We start from the raw sequence: 27,701 nt of genomic DNA, 5'->3' as shown, positions 1-27,701 counted from the left end.
ACAGTCCCAGAGATGGAGGTTTCTTAGGGTCAAGCGGGGTGTCTGGGATCCTTGATGGTATTCAAGAGCCCTGTCTTCTTCTATCTCTCAGCTATATGATGAGGTTAATAACTGTTACCCTGTTTTGTAAAGCAATTTGGGACCTGTGGGTGAAGAGCACTAGGGAAGAGATAGCTGTTGTTTATTTATTATGTGATAGCATCTCTACAGTTAAAGTTGCAATCAGCTTCACTAAAAGACCTTTTTTTAGCCGTGTTTTTTTTTTTTTTTATGCCCCGTTATAACACTGGCTTGGAAACCTGGTTTTGATCTGAAAGTTTCCCGGTTTGCCCTGGTAGCAAAAGAGAATATTCTTGTAGTCTCGGGGGTGGGAAAAATCTGTCAAACTGCAACTGAGTTACTGGTCAGCACAACTCTTATTTGGAATCTGAGCTTTTTACCCAAACTTCTTTGTTTCCTACTTGCAGGGATTAAAAGAAGCACGTAGACAGCTGCCCCTGTCCACATAGTTACACTTCCTTGAATTGCTGCCTGCTGGCTATATTAGAATAGGTTGCAATTAAACAAAACTTATCAACAATTTTCCTCCTGGTGGACATCCATCTCTTCTCCTTGACTTCAATAACGGATCCTACATTCACTCCGAACAGGTGTAAATGGCTATATAAAGTGCACTGAAGCAGAGGCAGCTCCCCTTGCTGTGTGACCATTTGCTGCTTGTGGCTCAGAAAGAATGTACGGGCCCTTCTAATGGTGAAGTGAGCAGACCTTAGGGCTGATCAAAAATCTATATTTTTCTCTGGCCTGCCTACATCTGCCAGGATACACCATAACTGCGATTTCCCATAATGCACTGCCTCATTTCTGGAGAGAGAAAACTGGTGCATCTGGGCAGTTATAGTCTGGCCAAGAAGCCTAGCCAATAGAGGAGAATGAGCTCTTGAGACACCCAATCTGCAACAGTCGTGACACCCTGCAGCAGAGCTGCCAAAGCAAAGTATTTCCATTTTTTATTACAACAAAAATCTGTATTATTTGGTAAAAATGTTGTTGAACATAACTTGTTCACAAAGAACCTTTAGATCTGAAGGAAGGTGCATTTGCTAATGGAAAAACTTCTATCTAAAAATTCCCACTTGCTTCTGGTAAAAGGCTCCCAAAAAGTGTGCAGCAAGCCAGATCTCTTTTCCAAAGAATTTACACCAAGGTGAAATCTTGGCTTCACTGGAGTCAATATTAATTAGCCATGAAATTCACAATTTTACTCGCTGTCTACAGCCAGTCCTGCAAAGTTTTATGCATGTGCTTAATTCTGTGCACTTGAATATTTCCACTGACTCATGTGAGTAAAAGAAAGCTTGTTTATAAATCCTATAGGATATGGATCTAATGGCTTGGCCCAGCTCCTGCTGAAATCAAAGAAAAAACCCTTGATGGAAGATGGGCTGTAAATGATAATGTAGACAACACACAGAGAAAAGAGGGAAATTACAAAAGGCAAGGGAAGAGCTGGGGAAGAAGGAATACATAACACTGGATAGGAGATTGCAAGTGTGATGTAGTACACATTATGGTAATTCCTTGATTATTTTTTTTAATTGCTTTTAAAAATTCATAAGATTGTTGTCTGAGAGACTGTGAGAAAAGATGCATTTCTGAATCACAATGTCCAAGTTTGTTAAGAATGCAATTAGGGGTATATTTTGAAATAATCATTCCATGAGCCAACTGAATTATTAGCTCAAATTGCCCTAATAAATAAAAGGAATATACCTTGAGGCTAACCTCATAGAAAAGAGCAGATCAAACTGTTATGCTAAGGGAAATTCTGGAAAGAAAAAGAAAAATATAAATCAAAAGGGAAATATAATAGAGAGGCAAAGAGAACATAAGAACCTGAACATATTATTAGCTCATATTGCTGTCATATTAATCCACATGAGGTGGCCACATTTGAGTGGTGGGTTAAGTGTTTCCTTTATAGTTTTGAACAATCATCCAGTGACAGCTTGGAAAGCCTGGAAAGGACCATATAATTGTACAGTCTTTCTTGGTCAAGAGGTTAGTGCCTGAATGCTAGTTATGTGGGTGTAGGTAAGAACAGTGTTGCACGTATATTCTATTCTTTAGAGTTTTGCAGGTCTGTGAGTCCATGCCTAGGACAATTCCTATAATTTACTATAAGAACTGAACCTGAAGACCTGTGATGAGGTTGACAGTCCCAGAGATGTCACCATCCCGGAGTGCACTGTGAAAGAATTGGACTCTGGCACTGGTGAAAGGAAAGAGAACCCTTTTCACAGACCGTTGCTTTGCATCAGAAGGGGACCCTCTAGGTCAGGGGTTCCCAAAGTTTTTATGCTGCGGCCCGGCAAACCATGGCCCAGCAGTCACAGCCAAATTTCCAGCTGGCAGACAGGTAAGAATACCCCCACCCCTGAGGTGGGGCAGGGAGGGGGTCAAACCTTGCCCTGCTGCAGGCCCTGCAAAAGGAGTCACGGCCTCTCTGCCCAACTCTGGGGGGGCTGCGTTTTGCCAGTGTGCGGGCACTTCCGGTCTGGCAGCAGACTGTGCTCCAGACTGGCAGCCGACCAGCCGAGACTTTTCTCACAATCTCTCAAACAACAATCTTATGAATTTTTAAAAGCAATTTAAAAAAACAATCAAGGAATTACCATAATGTGTACTACATCACACTTGCAATCTCCTATCCAGTGTTACGTATTCCTTCCTCCCCAGCTCTTCCCTTGCCTTTTGTAATTTCCCTCTTTTCTCTGTGTGTTGTCTACATTATCATTTACAGCCCATCTTCCACCAAGGGTTTTTCCTTTGATTTCAGCAGGAACTGGGCCAAGCCATTAGATCCATATCCTATAGGATTTATAAATAACCTTTCTTTTACTCACATGAGTCAGTGGAAATATTCAAGTGCACAGAATTAGGCACATGCCCAGGGACTGAGAACCCCTGCTCTAGGTGTTGTGCCTTGGGCTCCCAGGAGGAGAAGGAGAAATGAAGGGCTGGATGGGGTCTCAGTTCTTCATGCAAAAAGATTTCCTGCCACAAAACACAGTTTTGTTGAAACACATTTTTTTTTTTTGCAACAAAATGTCAGTTCTGACAAAAATAACATTTCAGGTTCCCCCCAGGGGAAATTTTGAAGCAAAAAATAATCATTGCAACTCACCATTTTAAAGGGAAGCAGAATTTTTTGTCTCCGCTTAAAATAGTTTTGTTACAGGCTTTTGGTTTAAAAAAAGTAACTCAACAGAGTGACACTTTTAAGTCAAAATGTTAATTTGAAACATTTGAACCGGAAATGAAAACCTATGATTTGGCCTGAAAGGGTTTTGTTCAAATGGGTTAAAACTTCTTGTGAACAAAAAGATATTTTTAACTGCTAAAAATTCAAATGACTGATTTGTTTCTTGTGGGTTTAGCAAAGAAAGTGTGTTGGTTCTCTCATCAAAAGTACCACGCTCCTACCTAGATTTGGAGAAGGCAGGGGAATGAACAGGATGAGGGGCTCCTGTTTCCTCCTGGCTTGGGAAAAATGAAACTAGTGGTTCACCTATCCCTATCATCAATCAAAGGAGCTGTTTTGCGAATGCACTATGCAGGCAAAGGAGCGACTCCCTTTCAGCCGACTTCAAGGGTCTCACAATTAAAAGCTCCTAGTCACAACCCACACAAGCCCAGGGAAATTCTTTGTACTACTTCCAAACAACTCCTAGTTGGGCCAGATGCACGGACTGAATCCAGAACCACGAAAGGAGAAAAAGAATGAGCCTCACATAAGAGTGGAAGCTTAGAGGTTTGTAGCTGACACATTAACCTGTGCGATGGAGCCACTAGAGAAGACCAAAGAGGAACATGCCTAATATACTGGCCAGGGTTATATATTGACATTTTTGATGGATCGTTGCTCTGTCATCTCTGGATATGTCCTGGATGTTAGTGCTCAAGACTTGAATCTGATCTCATACCACTCTTGCACTGTCTTCAGTGGAGTTGCTCCTGCCATTACACCTTCTGTAATCTCAGAATCAGGCCCAGTCTATCCCCAGGGCTATAAAAATACATGGAATACAGTTTTTTTGTGTAACAGCACTAAAGTAATGGCATTGTTATTGCCTGTTAGCTATATGCACATTCAGAATAAGGGAATGTGGATAAGGCTGTGCAAATCTGTCACCTTTCCCCTCATTAAAACCACATATTTCTTATTTCTTTAGCTTGCACTGTCACCAAGGTTTCAAAATCAGAGTGAGAGACAATATCTGACAACATTTGTGCATAGCTATTCCACTAACAAGAGAACTTCACCCAGGAGAAATGGATTTGAAAAAATACAGGCGTAATCTGCTGTGAATGAGTCTAAATCATGAGTCGATAGATCTTTATAATACCTGCTGAACACAGGTTCTCCCAAGCCTGCCCTCCTCAGGAGGATGCTACCAAACTTCTTAGGAGTTTTTCTTGAAGGCACTTCTGAAGTTCTCCTCCCTTTGATAACTATGAACCAATGATATTCAAGGAAGTATAGGGGACAAAATGTTCAGCGTCTGTATTGAAGAAGAGTTTGTACATTAAAGGCTGAATTTCCAAGTGCTCAGTGTTGAGAAATACAGGGCATGTTTCAACCTCTTCAGTGCAGGCTGAAGCTGCTGTCTGTCCCTACCATGCCCTTCACTGTGGTGTGCGAACTCTCCTGTGGCATCTCTTGCTCAGCGCTAGCTCTCATTTTAGTGATGCTTTCTAACAGGTATGTCACTAAAATGGAAGACACTGGAAATCTCAGAGTTTCATTTATTGTCTGTCCTTGAAAAACAAAGTATTTGTCATTCAGCGCTTGGCTTAACAACTCTGAAATTAACCCAAGAGACAATAAAAGGCTGACATGCCTTCAGAAACTGGAGACCTTCCCTTTCAGCCACACTAAGGCTCTGATGCCCAGTGCTTTCCCACAGCAAAGCCTGTCCTTTCACAGTGACAAGGTGATGACATCCTGCCTGAATGTTAATTACTCTTTTTTACATTTTATATAAGTTCTGTGTGTGTGTGTGTGTGTGTGTGTATTGTGTGTATGTATATATATTTTTTAGCAGCCTGCTTTTTTTTTGGTGTTTGGAAACATTGACTGGAATCTCTTTTCATACACTGGGATTGACTTTAAATGCTTGTTTTCAATGATGGGGTGGGGAGCAGCACCCCTTCCAGTCTTCCATTTTATTTGAGCATGGCATTCTGTCTGGCTCAAAAACCATGGCTGACTCAACCCCAGAATAAAACTGCAGAAGCTACCTCTCTTAGGTTTTGGTGCTAGACTTTCCATATAGGTGCCGAGTATTTACCGCTAAGTCATGGCAGCAGGTGGTTCTTATTACAAGAAGGGCTGCCATGTCCAAGTAAAAGAGGCAAAGCCAGAGCTAGGTTGGAGGTGGTTCTATGGGGAGACCTTTTTGGAACAATTAGTGTGGGGAGATGGTCCAGTTTGTTTCTGCTGCGGAGAGGAGGTTTGTAGTATAGTCAAGCCCTAGGCGAGAGGTAACCTGGAAACATACATGCTTCTTTGTTCAGAATAGGTGCGGACTCTACTGTTGTTGAGCTACTGACTTTGTGACTGTGGATAAGATGGACAAAGTAAAATGGAGTAGCCTGTAAAGATGAAGACTTCTCCAACCCCCTCCGTGCACCCAGTGCCTACCCCTTTCTCTGATGAAGGTCTGCAACACCTGCCTTTATCTTCCTTCTCCCCCAAAAGTAGTCAAGTAGAACAGCTGGTAGCTGGTGAGACAGGCTGCATCTTGAATGCAACTCTCCACAGACCTTGCTTCTGAGAAGAATACATTTGTCTTGTCTTAGGCTTTAACAGTTTAAATGGCACAAAGCCCGTCTGCAACTACGCTAATCTGCACCAGCTGAGGACTTGCCTCTTAACCTTGAAAATGGCTGTGAAAAAGATGGGGATCCTTACCTTACCAGTGTATGTGTTGCTGCAACCTGAGCAGCTGTAAGCAGCAGGGTGGCTGGTGACCGAAGAGCTGCAGGCTGAGGGGACTTGTGGAGCAACTGCAGGAGCAGGGTCTGCATGGAAGAGAACAAGGTGGGTCAGGACTGACAAGCGGTGCAAGACTCCACTTGAGTTCTAGTGTCCCACCAATACAGTGCTTCCCCCTTGCTCTTCTTGGGGTGAAATACTGGTCTCTGGGTATAGGAGGATGTTCACATCAGCACCACAGGGGCACAAGTATAGGGATGAATCATTAGCATTGCCATCTAGGGTGCTGTTGGGGCCAACAGTTAGATCCCTTCCTTGGTGAATTTGGCTTGTAACCTTAGGTGGCTAGCCAGAATCAATTTAGGCTTGTATGGGATCAGTTTGTCTCAACAGTGTTGTTTTGTCATTGGACTGTATGTACCTTTATATAATGATAGGCACTATACTGCTAGTGGAATTTGTATGCTATTCTAGGAAGGGGGCAGCAAGACTTGTTCTGGGGTGCACAACCTGTTCCTTCTGGGTGGAATGTTGCATTATCTGGGTTAGGGAAAAGAGATGCCCTACTGTAATGAGTCTTTGCAATAGGCAGCTACTAAATATATAGTGGAAGTTAACTATGCCTAGAGCCCTGGTCATTCAGCTCTAAGCCTGTAAGCCCCTTTTCAATTGAGTTAGGAAAGAACTCCCTTTTGAGGCAGCTACTAGTACATGCACTACCAGAACTGGTCCAAAAAAACAGCTAAAGTGTCTTTGGGGTTTTTTTTACAGGAAATATGTCTGGTAAAAATTATGGAAGTTTTCAGTTAAAGTTTCAGACTCCCTTGTGCATCAGCAAAAACTGCTGAAACTTTCATTTAAAATATTTTAACTCTTTCTCAAGAATATCCCAATTTTATACTAAAACAAAAAATCCAGTCAATTCCAAATGAAAACCACCTCAAGTTCCTGCCCTCTACAAAAAGCCTTGGAGGATTCTGCTTGAGGTCTCCCTGATCCTTGGCAGCTCATGCCATTTTCATGATACATACAAATATTCAGCTAACTTCCATAAATCTACAAATACCTGGTGGAGAAGAAAGAGGAGGAACAGAGCCCTAGGTATACAGCTTAATGCTTTCCTCGCCTAGCTGCAGCAGAATGACTGTCCCCTCTTGTCAACACATGCCCAGGACAGCTGCACCCATGCTGAAAGGAGAAAGAAAGTAAGATTAAACAACCGATGTTCAGAGACTAAGAGGCTTCGCACATCTGAGTCGCTGCTAGCAGATCCACTTTTCAGTGATCTTAGAAAGGATGGAGCTGGTCTATGCTAGCAGTGAATGAGACTTGTCTATGTTGGTCATTGACTGGGAAAGTGCCAAGGCTCTGTTTCTTCCCCCACCTGCCCCAGGCAAAATGGAGGTGGGTCCATAGCTCGGCTACTTCTTGCATGCCCAAGCTTGCGGTCTATGGCAGCATAAGGGTGGGCTGCAATTCCCCTCCCTTGCAGAGGCATGCAGTCCAAGTTCTTATTTAGCCCCAAGGGCAACAATTCATCTTTGCCCTACTGACAGGCCCTGTTCTTGCCTTCTGTAAATGGTGAGCAATGCAAAACCTCCCCACTGCCTGTCAGATGTGGAGCTGAACTTGCCTGGCCACTAGGCATGCTGCCAGGTGGGGAGAAGCAGCAAGCCTACCAGCAAGCCTCCCTGAGCAGACCCTGCCTTTTACAAGTGAGACTCCCAAAGACACCCAAGGGATCAGGATACCTGATCACATGCTGGTTTCAATGAAAACTGGGTATCTAAAACTGCCAGGTGGCTCCTTATAATCTCTGCCCAAGTACTCTGTAAGGCACTGTCCACTCATGCTGCTTACACAAGCAAGGATAGAGACAAATCGCTCTGTATGTTTAACCCTGACTACAATCCTATGAAATGCACTGCATCAATCTATGCCTTTTTAAGAGAGGTTTTTAGATGGCACCACAGATGTGCTGGAGCCTGGGATCAGCTCCCAGCCCTTCTGAAGCACAACAGAACACCACTTCCATGGGGGACTCGGGTCTCACCGGAGCTGGGTAGCTATTTCCACAGTTGGCGGATAGATGCAGCATGTTTGTGGTGGTCACTTTCTTTTCAGGAAGAGGCACAGAAGCCTACTGAAGTCGGGCCCTGTGTTTTAAGAGGGCAATGTTGCATCATTAGGCCTTCTGGATGAGCCCATCCCACTGTAAAGTCTGCATGACATTGAGCACCAGCAGTAGTATAGCTACATCAGTGTAGCTACCACAACAAACAGCTCCACCCCAGACACTCCTGTGCACTTTTCCTCCATCCCTGTTCATCATGGTTACTTCCTACTCCTGCTGTGAAGCTTTTGTAACCCAGCTATTGCCACCCTGAGATCCCTGCCTGTGTCTTGTTACTCTGAAAGCATCTCCTTTCTGTGGCTACAAACCTGCCCTCTGAGGTAGAATAACAAATAGCATCATGCCACCATGCTGGGACTCCAGAAAATTCCTATTTTTGAGTAGTATTTTATAGCAAATATCTGTTCACTTGGTGATTATTAAGTAGCATGTGGTAGCAAAGGAGGTTCCTTGTATGCCTTGGCACTGACTCTGTAAGCTGATCGGCGTGGGTAAATGCCTGCACTTGCAAGGGACCCACTGATTTGGGTAGCACTTGAGTCGGGGCATGATGACAGAGGTTAGATAATAGCACCAGGGGGTTTAAAAAGCAGCGCACAATGAAGTGGGTATGTCTATGGACAGGCACCTTCATCTTCAGCTTGATCAGGCTTGTTGGATGCTAAATGTAGCTGAGTAAGTGTCACTGGCTTCCTACAAATCCCTGAACATTGAAACTTCTCGTATCAAAGCAGAAAAGATAGCTGCAACCAAGGCACACCCCACCCAGCAGTGGCAAAGCATATCCCAAAAGGCAGCTCTTTGTCTTGAGAAAACAGCCTAAGGCAACACAGATCATAGCAAATAAGATCCAGGTAATGCAGCTGGATCCTAATGTATATCATGGCTATGCAACTTATTGTAGAATCCCCTCCTTCCTGCACAGCTGTGCTCCTGCATCAACTGCTGTTCTAAAATAAAACTGTTTGTGTTCCCCATGCCTGCAGAGAGACTGACCCAAACTGCTACTATCACGATAAATGGGGAAAGGAATGAAGCCACTTGCTCAAGGTCACAAATGGCATCTGAGCTAGGAATATAAGCCATCGTTCTGGAGCCCCCAGGCCAGTCTTGGCTACTAGAGAGGACGCAGTGTGTGTGTGGTGAGGAAGCTCTCCTATTTTCTAACATAACTATAAAAATATGCCCTAGACCTTGTCCCTGTTGAAGGTGCTGGTAAAACACCCTCAATAACCAAACAGGAAAGCAGGTTCAGTTCCCTGTCTGTGTATATAGTATTGCACTCATAATGCACGTAGCGATCCAAATATTAAGAAAAGCTGCTCAATCTGTCCATAAATCCATAGATCACCACTGGTTTTCCACACCTTGCACCAACAATAAATCAGCAGCAAGATGACTTCTTATTTTTGCCTGAAAACGGCATAAAAGGCAAGGGTGAATCTCAGCAGCATTTGTTTTAGAGTTGCTAGCTTGGTAAACAAGTGATTAATCTCTCCATGGCAAGAGCAAAGGGAATTTGGGAAGGAAAAATATGCGGCTGTCTTCAAGCAATTCTGTTGAAACATCAAGGAAAAAGCGGATTTTTGCCTATTACAGACATTCATTTAATTTTAATAGGGTACTGAGAGTGTTTGGGAGCTGATCGTGCAGCATGGCATGAAAATGTGCACAGGCGGGAGCAAAGGGGACGATGGGCAGTTGCATGCTAACTACTGGCTTGTTCTGACAGAAGCCAGGCTGTCCTGCACATAGGGCTGACAGCTCCTCTCGCTGCACAAGAATCACTTCCCCTAAATTACTCTTGTGCATGTTTCATGGCAGACTAAACTGTTCACTAGTGCCAGTGCGTCACTGGTTGTGTGCAAGTTACCGCTTGTATTTTGCTTTCCCTTGGAGATTCGTTTCTAGTCAAAGATAGTTTTCCCATTGTTTTGCTAATATTCATATTCGATTCAGTGGGGAGGGAAACTTACTTTGACATCACTTAGTGGGGACCTATTCCACACCACCTTTTGCCAGGCCTCAGCTTGGCACAGCTGGCTGTTGTGGACTCCTACACTCCCTAATGGCTGAACCCAGGATTCTGGATTCTAGTTCAAGGCTTAAAAGCTGGTGTTGTGTCCTTGGTTTTGCACCATCTCACACATTTCAATTAAGCTCTTCAGTGGTAGTGTACCAGAACTGGTGTTTGGTCTACGGGAGGAGGAATTGGGACACTGTACTCCATGCAGCTCAGCAACTGGCCTCTTGAGCAACACAACATGCTACTCGCTGAGCATAAGTCTGCACCGTTTCTAAGGAACAGCGGGATCTACTACGGGAATGCATTTATATTAAGGACAGGGAATCAGTGGGCAGGAGATATGATGGGTTTCCATGGAGTCACTCCACAATCCCTTTAGAGTAACAGGATTTATCCTGCATCCCCTGGGCATCTCTGCAGGCTCTTTGGGGAGTAATAGGATTTATTCTCTAACCCATGGGAATCTCTGGGGTGTCTTTAGGGAGTAATAGGATTTAGACTGTTCCTAGCCTGCACAGTCTCTATGGGTAGAATCAGGACAGCCATTGTATCCCCTTGAGAAGCAGTCCCATCTCTGAAACAGAAGGATAACCACATTATCTTGTGGGAACTGGATAGCATTCATTATACAACTATAAGAAATGTACTGAGAATTTCTTTGTGGCAGAGCTGCTACATGAAATGACCACTGCATATCATCCCAGAGACTTTCATCAGCAGCTTGCCTTAGGACCCATCTTCTCATTAAATTCAGTAGGTTTTAGATTCCCTTAAAGCAGAGTTGGCCAATTCCCAGCATCCTGCTGCCACCCCCTCCTCTTCCCTCCCCCCCTTTCCAGCTGGGGGTGTCTGCATGGCCTGATAGCCTGTGGCTTGCCTGGTGTGGCCCACACAGCATGTGGCCCCTTAAAGACTTAGAAGTTGGACAGTTCTGGGGTAGAGCATGGATTTTTGCTAATGGTAACTGATCACTTTGGGGGTCTGGGGCTGTACAGCAGTCAGTACAGCATGACCAGTATTAGCTGTGTAATGTTAATAAGCAATTCTCATGCTTATTTCTGATCTGGGGACTGTTTATGGGTTGGCTGTTTTGTAGACACTGGCTTGCAATATGGTCTAATTACAGCATCTCTGTTTGCTATAGATACCGGAGATTGGGGAAATATCACTAGGATTAGACAGTTTTAAAAGCTGATTAAATTAATAGCATTTAGAAATGCCACCAATCAGGGGAAATGCTTTAAACAAAACTCTGGAACTGATTATCCCTTCCAGGAGGCTGGTGTTCCAGCAGATGACTCTGTTGTAGTGTTGCTCCTACCATGATGCCACACTGGGGTTGGCAATGCCAAGGTGGTAGCTTCAGGTCAGCACAGAAGAAAGCACCGTCCAATCAGATGTTTTACGGACCCAATGACCTGCCAGTACTCCTGGCTCTTGTTCAACTTGGCTCCAACATCCTGGCAAAAGTCTTTCATAACGACTACCAAGAATTAGGAGCAAGTGACAGACGCATCCATCTTGGACTCTATAGCAAGTCCAGCAGATGCTGGATTAGAACTGAAGTCTAGACTGTGCTATGTAAATGGTAGTCAGACAAGACCTTTGCTGTGCAAACATCCCTGCTACACAGACGCGATCAACAAAGCTGATGGCTCTGGACTTCAGAATTAAGACTTCAAGAAAACCCCTATGACCCCACAATGCTACCTGGGGCCTTAGCGCAAAATAGCTGCACTAGATGCTATGCTCTTTGTTGGGCTGGAGCACATCCTGGCCCTCTGTGGCAATCTTTGCCTTGGGTAGAAGCTGAACAAGTTGGATCTCTTCACTCCTGAGTTATTGCTGCTTGGATTTTGTTTTTAATAACCTGTAATATGAGAAGCCTGCCCTGGGGAGTGAGAGGATTATTGTCAAATATCATTTCCTATTTGCTAGGCTTTTAGGGGCTTTATTCACGTGAAAAGCTGGAGGATTAGCTGGGGAATTGAAGGAGGGGTGTGAATCGCTAGCTTGGGATTTCCAAAGGCTGCTGCATTTTTCTTTTTCTTTCTTTCTTTCTCTTTTTTTTTTTTTTTTTGAAAAAAGGGACTTTGTGAACTCTTGGAGGCACCAAATATCAGATCACTTAAAATGAGCCAGACCTGGTGGGGAAGGTCTTCTGAATCCTAATCAGCTCTTTAGAACTACTGAGGTTTTTTTTTTTTTCATAAAAACAAATGAGCCTGAGACAACGGTTGCTGCTGTCCGTTCAAACACCATACAGTTCTCATACTGGCACACGGCTGCCCCGGGACACACCTTTCCCAGCACCACATCTTTAAAATCGCTCTAGTCTTCCCTCTTCCCCCCAACCTCAACCCTCACTTAGTTTGTGCTCATCCTCCCTCCTCCCCCATTACTTCAGTTCAGGAGTGTCGTACATATGGCCCACAGCCAGGTCATCGCCACCTCTAGCCTTGACTGGCGGGGTGGGGAGGAGATGCACCTGCCCTCTACTGTAGCCAAGTACCCGGATGAAACCTGGGGTACAAAAACCCCATCGGCACTGGGATCCGTGGGGCTGGTTCTGTACCATTCACTTGGTCCATGGAACTAGAGGAGTTTGACACCCCTTAAAAGACTACGGGTACAAAGACTAGGGGTGACCCTAGCTCCAGACACCTTTTATACCCTCTCTCCTTCCTTCTCCTCTTCCATGTTTTTAATATCCCTATTTCACTCACTGGGACACTTGGGTGCAGTGTGATCAAGTGAGCTGCCCAAAGCCACGCTGAAAATGAAGGATGGATTCCAAGCCAGAGTTATGTCTACAAAAGCATCAGTGCTGCAGCTTGGCAGAAATGTTGCCCAACAGAATAGCCAGAATAGTCTTTTTGATCTGAGACTGCAAAGAGGTTGGGGAGGAGGGAATAAGATTAGGATTCTTTTCTTTTTAAGATATAAGTAGAAAAGAAAGCAGTTCAAGTGAAAAGAGCATGCTGCATTTCTCAGGTGGGCTAGGAATATGAGCCCATGGCTCTTTGTTTCTTCATTACTGTTCACTTACTTTCTTCTATCTACATTCCTATAAGCATGTGCTTAGCATTACCCACATGAGCCATTCCACTGACGCCAATGGGGTAACTCAGGCAGAACTGAGGCCTAATGTATGTCATCCCTGCTGGGCTGCTTATCTGAGAATTGATGGAAATGGCCTATTGGATTATATTGCTCACTTCTACTCAGGCAGGACTGTTCCCAGTACTGTTCACAGTGACGGCAGCATCTACCTGCTGCTTAAAAAGTTGTTCAGCAGTGCAATACACTTTAACTAGTGGGGAAATTTTGATCTCAGTGTTCCTTGTTGGCCATCGTGGGCACTCACACGGCCCCTGTTCCTAGAGTCCTGGAGCACTTTACAGTTGGTAATGTATTTAGCTTCACAATACCCGTCCACAGCAGAGGAGGAAAATTGCTTTGATCCTCACTTTCCAGAGAGGGGAAGTGGCAGTGGCAGCAGCTGGGTCCCAGGGCTGGCCCACTCTGGACCTGAGCTGGGTAACTCCAGCCTTTCACCAGGAAAACAGTGCTAACAGCTGAGCTAGTGCTTTAACCACACAACTATCCTTCACCTCCATTTCCCTTTGTCAGTAACCTCCTGAATTATACCTGTCACTTTCTTCCACCCCAGAGCTTCCTGGAGCAAGCAGAATGCTCTGTGCTGATGTACAGATTAAACATTAATTCTGAAATAAAGCACACAACAGGAATGACAGCTTGGAGAATGAGTTGAGCTTGTCCTGGTTACATCTGACCAGTGGCTGGGCTCTGCTGCGTTGATAATACTCCTTAAAGGAAGGTCTTAAGAAGGTGGCATTTCTCTGGAACATATGCTTATTCAGAAGTCCCCACACCCTCCTCCCCTCAGTCTCCCTAGAGTGCCCTTTCTCCACCACCCTGCCATCTCTACACGGCAGTACAACAGCTTTCATGCAGTTGCAGTACCCTTCAATTGCACTTTCATCAAGCTTCCCATGAGATCTTCACTCAAGTCTCCATGGAGGATCCTGTCCACCGAAGCCTGGAACGCTAGCTAATCTCATCTTGCTCGCTCTCATACAAGATGAGGAAAACTCTGATGGTTCACCTCTTTCTATATTACCAATGGAGCTCATATACATTCATCACCTGAAGTGAAGATCTTGCTATTTTAACTCTACCCTAGATTAGCCTCGTCTTTCTAACAGTGGAGGGTAGATGGGACTACATGGGTCAGATCCTCTGCCAGGACAGATTACCAAGACTAAAATTTGGTTCCAATTTAGCAAGCTGCAAGAAGTTGCCAGCACACATTGGGCACACCAAATAGACTTGCTGATGGCTAACCTGTGCAGCTCTGTTCCTTCTGGGGAGTCACTTACACTGGTGCTGAGTTACCAATCCATTAAGCAAGACAGCCTGGGAACAGCACTGGGAAAGCCTGCTGTTTGTATGGAGCTAGCAGAAAAGTGCTGATTTGTTCAGATTCACAGTTCAAGGCTGGAAGAGACCTCATGAGATCATTGGGTCCAGCCCCCCCTGCTCTGGGCAGGAAAGAATGTTGGGGTCAAATAACCCCAGCAAGGTTTTGTTGAAGTAATCTACCTGGGTTACTTCAACAAATCAGCCCTGTTCAGAGGTACGACACTTTGAATTTGCGATGGATACTCACTCTGAATCTCCTTACACAGGCACTATGGAGGCAGATTGAAAAAAACACTCTTATCTAGATGTCTAGTGCCACCACAAATGCCTTTTAAATGTCACAGATTTAGGCTGAACCAAGTCCCAGGATACAGGCTCAATGCAAACAGTCCTGCTTGAGCCCCCACGATGGAGGGTTAGCTATAGATGGAGGGGCAGCTACGTTCCACAGAACGAGAAGCCAGGCCTGGCAGTTGGTTTGCTCGGCAGGAGGTGCTGGAGCAGCTGGAATGAGGGGCCTTGGCACAGCTCTGTGTGGGAAGTTTCCATAACACCTGCCTACACAAAATCTGTCTTTAGACAATCCTGCTCTGGGTTGCTTTTTTTTTTTTTTTTCCCTTTTCTTTTTTTCTCCCCCACCCCCCTTCCCCCCCATACAAACCACAATTAAATTAACCAAACTGAAGATGAAAACAACATGCTGCTCCTCTCTGCATGTGCGTGGTTAAGATACAGTCTATAGCAGAGATGGGCAATTATTTGGGCTGGAGGGCCACTTCAGGAATTTGGGTGAGCTATTCCGGGCCAAAGGGGATGACGGGTGCTGCCTGGCCTGGAGTGGGAATGGGTGAGGAGTGGTGCAATTGGTCAGGTCTGCCCTGCACACACTGCCAGGGGCACAGAGGGAGCAGGTGTGTGGGGTCCCCATGGAGACCAGTCAGGAACCTTATGGGCAGGGTGTGCTCTGCTGGGAAGGCAGGATGGGGGGTGGTGTCTGGGAGCAGGATGGGTGGGCTGGGGCCGGGATGGCAGGGCTGGGAGCAGAGCCATGATCCACTCCCCACGGAACCGGCACCATCGCAGGGACGTGCAGGGAGCGGATTGTGACTCTGCGATAGCCCCGCGATCCCAGCCCCACCCGTCCGGCTCCCAGACGCTGCTCCCCTCCTGCCTGTGGCCCCCTTCATTCACCTGGACAAATGTGCTCTGAACTAGTGAACACACAATGACTGTTGCAAGGTACATGGAAATTCAGGCTTTTCATATTCCCCCCACCAAGAGCTGCAGACTTGGTGTGTAGATGTAGCATTTACCTATATTGTAGCCCAAAACTTAAACTATCACAGTGGTGGCTTTTTCAGGAAAATGAACATCCCCTTAATTTTACAAGTTTTGATATAGAACTTCTAAATTTCAGGACTTTTTCCTCAAAAATTCAAGTTCTAAGCTTGAGTTGAACCCCTTTTGAAATATGCCGCCTTGGGTCTCATAAAATTGGGAGTTAGCGCAAAATCTTCATATCCCCCAGGTCTCTCTATCATGGTTTTCTATGATTCTTCACTCTCATAACAAATACTCCCATCTACAGTGCTCATTTACCCTGAAGTATGAGAGCAATTCATGGTCTTTAGTGTAATTGATCCTTGCACACACTTTGAGGTTGGAAAGGGTTGGTTACCTCCATTTGCCAGCTGGACTACTGTTGCTATACACTAAGTGACTTGCCCAAGGTCCTACACACGGTCTGTAGCAAAGCAGAGTCCATTTCCCTGCACCCACGAGCTAAAATGTGGCCTTATTCTTGATGGACAGACATGGGTAGGCAACATGAAAACAACCTAGCATCAGCAGCTGCTATCGACTTCAATAGGATTTACCAGTGCCTGATGCTTCTGAGAAGTACACACTGAAATATACTACATGGGGCATCTGTGTGCCCCTACCTGCCTGTTGGTTCAGAGCCTGGCTGTATGGCAGACTATTCGAATTCCTGAAGCCAAGTAATTCTCCCCATCTATATTCCAGGACCATCTCAGTGCCCCACACAGGGCTCCACTGGGCCAGACACTGAACATTCATATTGCAGCCCCAGGTCTCTTTTCTTGGGGACGGGGACAAGGGTAACCAGGCTGTGAATTACATATCATACTAGCACAAGGAAGATCATGATAAATTAAGAAGCCAGATCATGAGCTGGTGGGAACCGACATAGCTGCAAGAACAGCCCACACTAAAGTAAACGAAGTTGCTTGTGTAAGCTGCAGATCTAACCTACTCGGTAAAAACCTGAGATTCCAGCAGTGACGCTAATACTGGTGCATTGTGCATGCACATACCTCTATCTAGTCTGAACACATCTCGCTCAGCCCATTACTAAGTGTGCTGCACATCTGGGATGGTTCAGTGCTGCAGTTAGAGCTTCCGCTTTATCTCCTGATTTGATGCAACTTTAACAACGCAGCCATTAAATTCTCTGAACACGAGATTTTTTTGCTCTTGCTATCTCTGCAGCATGCAGAGAATAGTGCAGTGCAGTTGGTGACTTTCCTAGCAAAGTGAATTTGCCAGCCAGGGTCAAAAAGAGAGCATCTGATGAAATAGTCCAAGAGACAGTCTCAGCAGGTTTAAATCTGGGGGGAGGGAAGTGATCTAGACCCTCAGCTCCTCCTGCAATCTTCCCCTCTGCCCAAGGCATTATAGTCAAAGCACTGACACACGATAGGTGGATGAGAGATGCTGATGCCCTTCTCTTATGAAAAACTATCTATCTTTCTAATGTGTCCTTGTTGTCAGTGTTCTTGTGTACTGGCTAGGGAGACCTGCCTAATGAAATCTGGGTTGGCTGAGGACTGTGCCTTCAGGACAACTGCCTCAAATGCTGTTTGTGAAAACATCTAGCATGCCAGCAACACTCCCAGTCAGGGTGAGCCCCACCATGCCCACTCTCTCCAGGCAGGCTTGTTTCGATGCTCAGAACTGTATCCAAATGCAGCTAGCACTAGTGAGCTCTATACATGCTCTGGAAAGAGTCCTCCCCACCTTTGCTCTGCAGGGATACTTCACAGATGCACCCTCCCCCACAGCAGTACAAGCTTGCCTTGAAGCTTTGGTTCAAATGCTCCCCTCACCTTGCTACCTCCAAAAGCAGCTGCACTTGATTTCCTATCCCTCCCTCACCTTTGCCTGTGCTTACCCCTGCAAACAGATCCACCCTGGCCAATGGGCGTATCTGAGAGCAACAAGGGCGAAGGTGGGCCTATAGACAGGTGAAAGGGAATCTATGCAGGGGAAGGGTGCACTTTTACTTAAGGCACTGAGTAAGACTTGGAAAGTCTGTGATGGCTGCTCTGCTGGTGCCCTGGTTCCCCACTGGTAATGGGGGGAAGGATGAGCCTGGTTCCCTAGCCCCAGCCCCAAAGAGGGGACCATCAGTGGCATCAGGCACAACAGGATCTCTCTGTGCAACCACACCACCAATTCCCACTGGTGCTAGTATCTAGCAGTTTACCCTACTGCTGCACCATGTGAGGATCCATGGGGCCTGTCCCTGAGACAGGTGTGGTGCACCCAGCGCAGTGCTGCAGGAATGCTACCTTCCCTGGGAGCTGCAGTCTCTCTTCTGTCCTACCCTCCTCCCTCCTTTTCCAGGCAGATGGAAATTGGCAGGCCTCTCTTGCTGGCTTTTGGTATAAAAAAAATGCTAATTAAAAAAATTAATTAGGAAAAGTTAATCATCTTCTGCTGTCCTGGGCCTGACAAAGCTTCCAAGCATGAACGGGGGAGCGGGAGTTGCTGCAGTCCCCAATTAAAGAGTCCTGATGTGTGTTGTTGTTTGTTCGACAGAGCGTGGGCTGCCTCCAGCATTTGGGCTCCAGGACCTGACCCCCTCCCTCCCCCATCCACACACTGCTCACAGCACACAGAGTAGTGGTTCTACTCTGATAGCCTGTGAAAGGCTCCAGTGTGGGCAGGGGACAACAATCCTACAGATCTGGGCCTGATCCGAAGCCTTTTTGAAGTCAATGGCAAGATGTCCACTTACTGTACGCCCAGGCTCTGTTTAGAGCCCTGGCCCAAAAGCATAGTGTGGCTGGTGGTGCTGAAGACTGGGCCCGTGCACACTTAGCTGAGGGGTAGAGGGTGGGTGAGTGGGCATTTGCTGCAGTAGGGGATCTTGGACTGTTGGCTGGGCAAACAGACAGCCATAGTCTTTGAGGCAGCAAATATTGCTGGGATGGGGAAGAAAGAGATCTTCCTCTTTCCACCCAGCTCCTTCACACTCCTACAATCACTGCCCTCTCCCATACTCTCCTCTTTTCTTCACGGCAGATTTTTTCTGGCCTTCAGTCTTCTTCTCTATTTTTCTCCTTTGGAACCTTCTGCTGACCTTAGCCCTTCCGTTCCCGCACTGCTCTCTTATACATGCTGTTCTCAAACTACTTGGTGGACGCCAAGCTGGATAAGCCAGATGCAGGAAAGATTTTACTGACTTTGGGCTGCAGCATTAGATTCACTCTTGCCTAGGTCACCAGCATGCCTAGGGAGCAAAGGTGAGCTGGGAATTGGACCAGGTACAGCATCTTTCTTGGCTGCTCTCCTGCATACATGCTGCAAGCCCCCTCAGGCTTTCTAATAAAGATGCATCAGGAGTCCATAGTGCCACACACTACAGACAGTATCTGAGGCACAGTGTCAAACCAGTCAGAGAGATGCCCCTTCCCCACTCCTGTTTTCATTCTCTATTGTACCTTGTCGTTAATGTGGCCAGATCTCTAATACCATCTAGCCCAAAGGAGTTCAACCTACAGCCTGTGGGCTGCATCCAGCTCCTGAAGTGACTAGATCTGGCTGGCCTGTAGTGTGGGAGATCGGCAGCAAGCTGCTAAACCTGGTGCATTCCTTCCCTCCCCTCTCCTGCACTGCTGCTAATCCTCCTACAGCCCTCCCTGCTCTGCTGTCTTCCCCCCTCTCCCTCTGCTTCTGCTGGCATTGGCACCCCCTTCTCCTCCCCTACCGGTGGAGAGCTGTGGCCCATACTACAAGACCTGCCACTCCAAAAAGTGGCCCTGTCTAGCCCATGGCCCCTGTCCTTGGGGAATGGAGTAAGGAAGAGTGTCTTGCCAAGCTGTGCCCATAAAACAAGCTCCACTCCAGTACACTGGTAATACAAGGAAATGCCTAGAGCAGTTCAGGCTTCTCCCATGCAATCTGACTGCCCAGGAGCTCTGTTGGGTTTTGTGGCCCTTGATCCTTCTTGGCAGAATCTCCCACAGAGGGCACAAAGGGCAGCTCTGTGACTCCCTCCCTGTACTGGAGGAAGGGCACGAGAAATGACACTGTCAACTAATTAATGATACTGACTTCCTGGCTCGAGTCTCCTGTCCCAAGCTGTCTGCACACTCAGGTAGATGTTTGAGCTTCCACAACAGCTGGGTCAGATGTTCATAACTGCTAGAGGCCTTTTTGTCTTTTCCCAAATGAAACACAACAAGGTATGAGCTGCAGAGGTGGCAGCATGGGAGGAGAAGGGGGGAAAACGATACCAGCTATTTCTAAATCAGGCCTTTCTCTATGTTAAGCAGCATCTCTCTTCACACAACTACTGGGTGTGCACCGCTTCTGCCCCCTATGTGGTACGATCAGCTGGTCAGCCCCACAGTTGAGCAATTTTAACAGTGCTGCTGTCACTCAAGTGGCAAGGACCTTTTGGCCACAGGGTATGTCCCTGCAGAGCCTCTGTCCAGCAGAGGGAAGCAGTGAACATGAACACTAACCACTTTATGGCAAGAGGCACAACAACAATCCCACAGGAGAGAGCAGGCTACAAATGCAAGAACCAAAAGATTGCTTCGCCAGTGCCAGCCCCAGCAACAGAGCTGAGGACGAGACCGGATGAGAGCCAAGTGCCATCAATTAGGCTGGCACTCAAGAAAGGGCTGGCACAAAACCTGTGGTTCTGCGATAGAAATGGCAGCTGGGAGAGAGCGAGAGAAAGGGCAAGGAGTGGAAGGGAACTGGCAACTTTCCTTTATCTGCCCCCTCCAGGACCTCCTATCTATGTGAGTCAGACTCTGGCACTGTCGTTGTCTGTGCCAGCCTTGCTATGCTGGGGCATAGACAGGGACAGCAACTGCCAGTCACACACTGCATAGCACTGCATTAGGGAGGTCTGAGTGTGCATGCTGAAATATTAATTAATAACATTAGTTAATGTAGCCACGGGCAAGAGGGGGCGGGGGGGAGGAGAAATCCCCTGTTTAATCAAACACCAGCAGGTGGAGACAGGGCCCCAGAGGAAGGGAAAGATTGACACGTCTTTTCTTCTGGGACAGAAGAACCACAGGGCTTGCAGGAGAGGGAGGGGGCTGTGTGTGCCCTCCCCAGACTCATACAAAAGTATGAGATGGAGCTTGAGCCCCCCAAGAGGTTGGTGCTGGCTCAGTCTGTACTGCTGGGGGACTGCCCTGCTCCACTCCTCACACTTGGAGAGCAGCCAGCTGCAAAGCTCTGGGTAAGCTCCCAGATTCAAAGCAGGTTCTGGGCTCAAAAAGGGAGTATTTAGAGCCAGGGTTTTCTTTGGAGCACCTGTGTTAGAAAGTTTCTTTTCTCTGCTTCCCCCAGCCCCTGTTCAGGTAACACATTACAGAATTAACTGCAGTCTGCACTGGAAGCTTTTGCAGCCAGAGTCTGTGACATTGCTTTGGGCTGAAAGCAGAAGACTGGCCTCTTATGGAGATGCCAGTTCTCTATACAGGGCTGCACATAACCTCAGCATTTTACCCACTGAACAGCTCTGAACAGTAACAGCTTCCAGCTGCAAGGAGTCTGAACTCACTCTGAACCACCCGCTTCCTCCTTTCCCTACTGTTTCCTCCTCCTCCCCAACTCATGGGAGTAAGAGGTGGAGAGCTCAGCAGACAGGGACAGAATGGAGGAGACAGGATGCTGTGCTGTACTGTGGAGGGGCCCAATGCTGAGCAGTAGTCCTACAATGGGGGCCCGGCTGCATTGCTGCAATGGCACTGGGCATGGAGCTCACCAATTCCAGTGTGACAACAGCAGAGCTGCAAGTCTGTGACTGACAAGTTTAGCTAGTAAGCATGCCCATGCACAGGAGCTGGTGCTGCTGTGGGGTAAAGTAGGGGTGTTTATAAACAAAGAATCATAGAAAATTAGGGCTGGAAGGAACCTCAGGTGGTCATCTAATCCAACCCCCTGCTCAAAGCAGGACCATCCCCATGGCTGGATCAGCCCAACAGGCAGCAATGACAAAGCCTGACAGGTGGACAGAGGCTAGGCAGGGAGCCAGCCTGACAGATGAATCCATCCCTCTGACAACCCACCTCCATTGTTTGCCTCCTAATGTGAGAGAATTTAAATGACAATGGGCTGAAAGGCTGGTGAGTCATAGTCAGAACCTTACCAGGATGATCAATACACCAGAGCAGCGACACACGGGCTCCTCAGGGAGCAGCTTTGGGGGCCATGCTCACAGCAAACATGCTCCAAAGCCAAACATATTCAAAACCTAATGGCCATTTCTCAGACCCAAGGGCCAAAAACTCCGGCTGGAGGATAATGGCCTCTTTTGGGCACTGGCCTGTAGTCAAAAACCCTCCCCTCTTGTTGTATGCTTGGCAAGAATGCAGGCAGCAACCTTGCTCAGTGCACACAGAATAGCAAGGCTGAGCCAGCCCTGCAGAAGGCTGCCTGCCCACCACAATAACAATGGAGTCTTAGATGTAACGATCCCGTTAGCCCGTGGCACCAGCCAGGTTGGGACTCAGCTGAGCTCTCCAGTGCTTCCTCTGTAGGTGACTTATGTACTTTTCTCCAAAGGACTCCTGCCTCTTCCCTTGGATGACTGGTCCATGGCTTACTGAAATACACTTAATGGTAACACTCCAGGAAGGTTCTCTGCCAACTTCGCTACATCTACTGGGGCTCCACTGACATCCACCAGGGAAAGATCTTGCCTGCAATTAAAATAAACTTTCTGCTCTTTAATCTTGGGGTGGTTGTTCATTCTTTGAAGACTAGTAAGACCTTGGGCTCCTTCTGGTCCTTCCAAGTCAGAATCTTGAAGGGCTTTACCCATAGGCAACATAGTCTGAATGCTGCCTACTCCATGGGGATGTTGTTTTCACATGGGGAAACCAAAGCACCAAGCAGTAACATGACTTGTTCCAAGGGCGCTGGAACCCAATCTCCAAGTTCTGAAGCCAGCAGGAGTCTTGGCATCAAGCTTGAAAGATGCAGAAGAGCCCTGAATATGCTGAGAATACGCTTTATCAGTAGCAAAGCACAGGGGACCAGGACGAGCAAAAAGGGTGAATGCCATGGTGATCTATCAGGTGCTGCCTTTCATAGAATCATAGAAAATTAGGGTTGGAAGGGACCTCAGAAGATCATCTAGTCCAACGCCCTGCTCAAAGCAGGACCATCCCCAACTAAACCATTCCAGCCAAAGCTTTGTCTAACTGGGCCTTAAAAACCTCCACAGATGGAAATTCCACAACCTCTCTGGGTAACCTGTTCCAGTGCTTTACTACCCTCCTAGTGAGAACATTTTTCCTAATATCTAACCTAAGCCTCCCCTGCTGCAACTTGAAACCTTGTTCTGTCATCTGCCACCACTGAGAACAGTCTAGCTACATCCTCTGTGAAACAATCCTTCAGGTAGTTGAAGACTGCTATCAAATCCCCTCTCAGTCTTCTCTTCTCTAGACTAAATGAGCCCAGTTCCCTCAGCTTCTCCTCATAAGTCATGTGCCCTAGCCCCTGAACCACTGTTGCTGCCCTTCTCTGGACTCCTTCTAATTTGTCCACATCCTTTCAGTAGTGAGGGGCCCAAAATTAGACACAGGACTCCAGATGTGGCCTCACCAGTCCTGAATAGAGGAGAAGAATCCCTTCCCTAGATCTTCTGGAAACACTCCTAATAATGTAGCCCCATATGCTGTTAGCTTCACTGTTCGATCATATTCAGCTTATTGCACACTGTAACCCCCAGGTCCTTTTATGCAGAGCTGCTGCTTAGGCAGTTGTTCCCCAGCCTGTACCAGTATATGGGGCTGTTCCATCCAAAGTGCAGGACTTTGCACTTATCCTTGGTGAACCTCATGAGATTCCTTTTGGCACAATCCTCCAATTTGTCTAGATCTCTCTGAATCCTAACCCTACCCTCCAATGTAGTACTCCCCCCTGGCTTGGTGTCATCTGCAAACTTGCTGAGGGTGCACTCTATGCCATCTTCCAGGTCGTTGATGAAGATATTGAACAAAACTGGCTCCAGGATGAACTCCTGGGGAACTCTACTTGATACCGCTTGCCAATTAGACATCGAACCTGATGATCCAGCCAGTTTTCTAACCACCTTACAGTCCATTCATCCAACCCGTACTTTCTTAGCTTGACTGCAAGAATGTTGTGGGACAGCATATCATAAGCCATGCTAAAGTCAAGGTACACCACATCCACTGGTCTCCCCGCATCCACAGAGCCAGTCATCTCATCACAGAAGGCAATCGGGTTGATCAGGCATGACTTGCCCTTGGTGAATCCTGACTGTTCCATGCTGACTCTTCGTAATCACCTTCTCCTCCAAGTGCTTAGAAATGGATTCCTTGAGGACCTGCTCCATGATTTTACTAGGGCCTGAGCTGAGGCTGACCAGTCTACTTCCTCGGATCCTCTTTCTTCCTCTTCTTAAAGATGGGCACAATATTTGACCTTCTCTAATCATCTAGAATCTCTCCTAATCACAATGAGGTTTCAAAGATAATGACCAGCGACTTTACAATCGCATTGGCCAACTCCCTCAGCACCCTCGAGTGCATTGCTTCCAGTCCCATGGATTGTGTGTCCAGCTTGTCTAAATAGCCCCTAACCTGTTCTTTCACCATGATTGGCTGCTCACCTCCTCCCCAAACTGTGCTACCAGGTAGAGTAGTCTGGGAGCTGACCTTGCCTGTGAAGACCAAGGTGAAAAAGGCATTAAATACTTCAGCCTTTACTGCATCCTCTGTTACTAGGTTGCCTCCCACATTCAGTAAGGAACCCACACTTTCCCTGATCCTCCTCTTGTTGCTGACAAACTTGTAGAAACCCTTGTTACTCTTCACGTCCCCTGCTAGCTACTACTCTAGTTCTGCTTTGCCCTTCCTGATTTCATCCCAAACAATACTCTTTTAAACTCCTCTGTAGTTGTTTGTTCAAGTTTCCACTTCCTATCTTCTACCTCCTTTTTTGTGTTTTAGCTCACTGAAGAATTCCCTGCTCAGCCAAGCTGGTCTTCTGCCACTCTTCCTAGTCTTCCTGTGCATTGGGATAGTTTGTTCCTGCACCCTCAGTAAGGCTTCTTTAAAATACAGCCAGCTCTCCCGGACATTTCTCTCAAAGACTGGCTTCCCAGCGAATCCTGCCCATCAGTTCCCTGAGGGAGTCGAAGTCTGCTTTTCTGAAGTTCAGGGTCCTTACTGTCAAGTCCCCCATGAGAACCAGGGCCTGTGATCTGGAAATCTCCCGCTAGCTGTTTGAAGTAGGCCTCATCCACCACCTCTTCCTGGTCTGGTGGTCTATAGAACAAACCTACCACAAAATTACCCTTGCTGCCCTCCCTTCTGACCCTAACCAAGAGACTTTCAACAGGTTTGTTTCCAATTTCATACTGGAGCTCTGAGCAATCATATGGCTCTTTTACATAAAGCCCAACTCCTCCTCCTCTTCCCCCCTGCCTGTCCATCCTGAACAGTTTGTACCCATCCATGACAGTGCTCCAGCCACGCAAGCGCCCACAAAGTCTCTGTTATTCCAATCACATCATAATTCTGTGACTGTGCAAGGACTCCCAATTCTTCCTGCTTGTTTCCCAGGCTCCATGCATTTGTGTGCAGACACATGAGGTAACTAGCCGATTGCCCTACTTCCTCAGGAAGAATGAGAAGGCCTCCACTCTTGCCCTGTCCTACTTCTGCTTTCTCCAGGTCATCCACTTCCCCACTTACCTCTGGGCTTTGGTCTTCATTCCCCAGCAAACCTAATTAGCTTTAGCTCTTCTCACTAGGTTAGCAAACATGTCTGAGAAGATGCTCTTCCCTCTCTTTATCAGTGGAACACATCTCTTCCTAACAGTCCTTCTTCTTGGAACAACATCCCATTCATACATAAGACCCTTTCAAGCTGGCCATTTGGGTTGGTCTGCATGACTAGAACGTGACCAGGAGAGAACCAGAACTTGCATAGTTCATGTGCAATGCCATTTAATGGTATTGACTGCTATAAATCACTAGATCAAACCCTCATTATCTTGAGTAGTAAGCAGAAGTCCTCACGCTGCTGATGGGTATGATATGAGTTGGTGGCTTCAGTTCCATTCCTAGTGGAGGGCTCTTGACTAGACACCTTTCACCCCTTGATTTTGAGGCTGTTTCAGGCGTGTGGAATTGTCTCACATTGGAGATGCAATAAAAGCTAACAGGCCCATGCAGAATGCACCTCCCTGCAGGGGACTTTAATTTCAATCTTGGATCACCACACACTTTGCTGCAGAGCATAGATTTGTTACAGACTCAGGGCTACAGAACAATGCTGCTGCTTGTGAATACAAGTCTCATTACCCTCACCTGCAGGAAGCAGCTCCATTAACATTCCCAGTGAGGTGCCCTGCTAATCCTAGTCACCCATGGGCCTTGCAAAAGGGTTTTCCATATCTTTGGCTAGAAAAAACTAATTTAAGTTGACCTGGAACTGAGCATTGTCCTGTGGACTGAGACCTGGCTAAAACTGTGAACTTCAATGATAAATACATTTTATATTGAGCAGAGGGGAACTCCAGTAAGCGAACTGCAAGGATCAGCATGAAGACTGGTTTTATTTAATGTTTTCATTAATGATCTGCAGAAGAAAGTAAGCAGCAAACTAATGAAGTTCCCTGATGATGCTAACATGGATGGAGCTGAATGGAGCGGTGAAAAGAATATGTGGAAGCCTGGAGAGATCAGGAATGCAACAAGAAAATAACAGATGAAACTTAGGGAAAAATATTACTAATGTTCCCCCATGTTGTTAGTGAGGTCAAGAGCTTAGCAGAATACAGGAAAAAAAAAACGAAACCATTCTACAGATAATGAGCATCTCCACAGTTGTATTAGGTTTTATTTTTTTTTCCTCCTCAGAAAAGGGAAAGGAAAAAACTTCCTGTATGGGCAAGTCATTCCATAATTTTCCACTAGGTGGGTTCTTTGCTTGAATCAGCTGATCCTGGTCACTGGAATTAAGAACTGGACTAGATAAACCATGAGTCTGATTTCCACCCCCATCTCCCAGCTTATCATATACTCCTAGGAAAAATAATCAGATACATGAATACGTAAACTTGGGTAGCAGCCATAGGGGAGAAGCAATGACCAAGGGGTAAGTGGTGAATCAGATGGGAATCTGCAGCATGTTGAAGCAACAAAATTATGTCTTTGCCCAAAGTGGCTATGGCTTTAACATCACTGGGGAGAAAGCTAATGGCCCCCTCTGTGGAGTTCCATTTCCTTGGCACATGCAGCACGAACGTCCTTGGCAGTGGTGCCCTCTAGCACGCTGCGCTGCTCTCCTGTATTCTGCATGATCAACTCCTATCCCGGAAGCAGCATACTGCTGCATACATGGTGCTTCCAACAGGTTAACTATCACTGGTGAGTGATGGGGCCAAGAGGACCATGCTTCTATGGCTATGCTGGTTCCAGTTTACAAGGCAGCTGCCTGGAATGGTATATATAGTATGTTCAACTGTGTCCCTGTTTGGGACAGAAAGTATGCTGCGGTAACATAGTTAAAGGTCAGGATGGACTGTCTTAGTAGGGAGGAGTTCAACATACCAAGTTTGTCTCAGCGATGACTGACATGACAGAGAGAACATGAATGTTGAAAAAGAAGAGAAGAGCAACAAATTTATCTGGGAGGCAAAGAAAGATGCAAGTTGACCTAACAGCATGAACAGAAAACCACAGGCAAATATCTCCCTGTAAAGAAAGCCTTGCTGGGGTTGTTTGACCCCAGCACTTTTTCCTGCCATGGCAGGGGGTCGGACTTGATGATCTGCT

The 27,701-nt window shown here is 46.6% G+C and overlaps 1 long non-coding RNA gene across 1 annotated transcript in view; it reads right to left on the bottom strand.

Annotated features, from left to right (window-relative positions):
• Window positions 1-5,401: 5,401 nt before the first annotated feature.
• Window positions 5,402-27,701, bottom strand: part of LOC109286535 (uncharacterized) — a 43,962-nt gene continuing 21,662 nt past the window's right edge. The window contains exons 3-4 of the long non-coding RNA XR_002094605.2: window positions 7,068-7,189; window positions 5,402-6,087 (exon numbers count right to left, since the gene is read on the bottom strand). This is a non-coding gene — a long non-coding RNA (uncharacterized LOC109286535). The remainder of the gene's footprint in view (window positions 6,088-7,067; window positions 7,190-27,701) is intronic.

Source organism: Alligator mississippiensis, chromosome 12 (genome assembly GCF_030867095.1).
Source record: "Alligator mississippiensis isolate rAllMis1 chromosome 12, rAllMis1, whole genome shotgun sequence".
In the NCBI taxonomy this organism is placed as follows: Eukaryota; Metazoa; Chordata; order Crocodylia; family Alligatoridae; genus Alligator; species Alligator mississippiensis.
The sequence above is the reverse complement of the archived record's forward strand: the minus strand, read 5'-3'. Positions and strand labels throughout refer to the sequence as shown.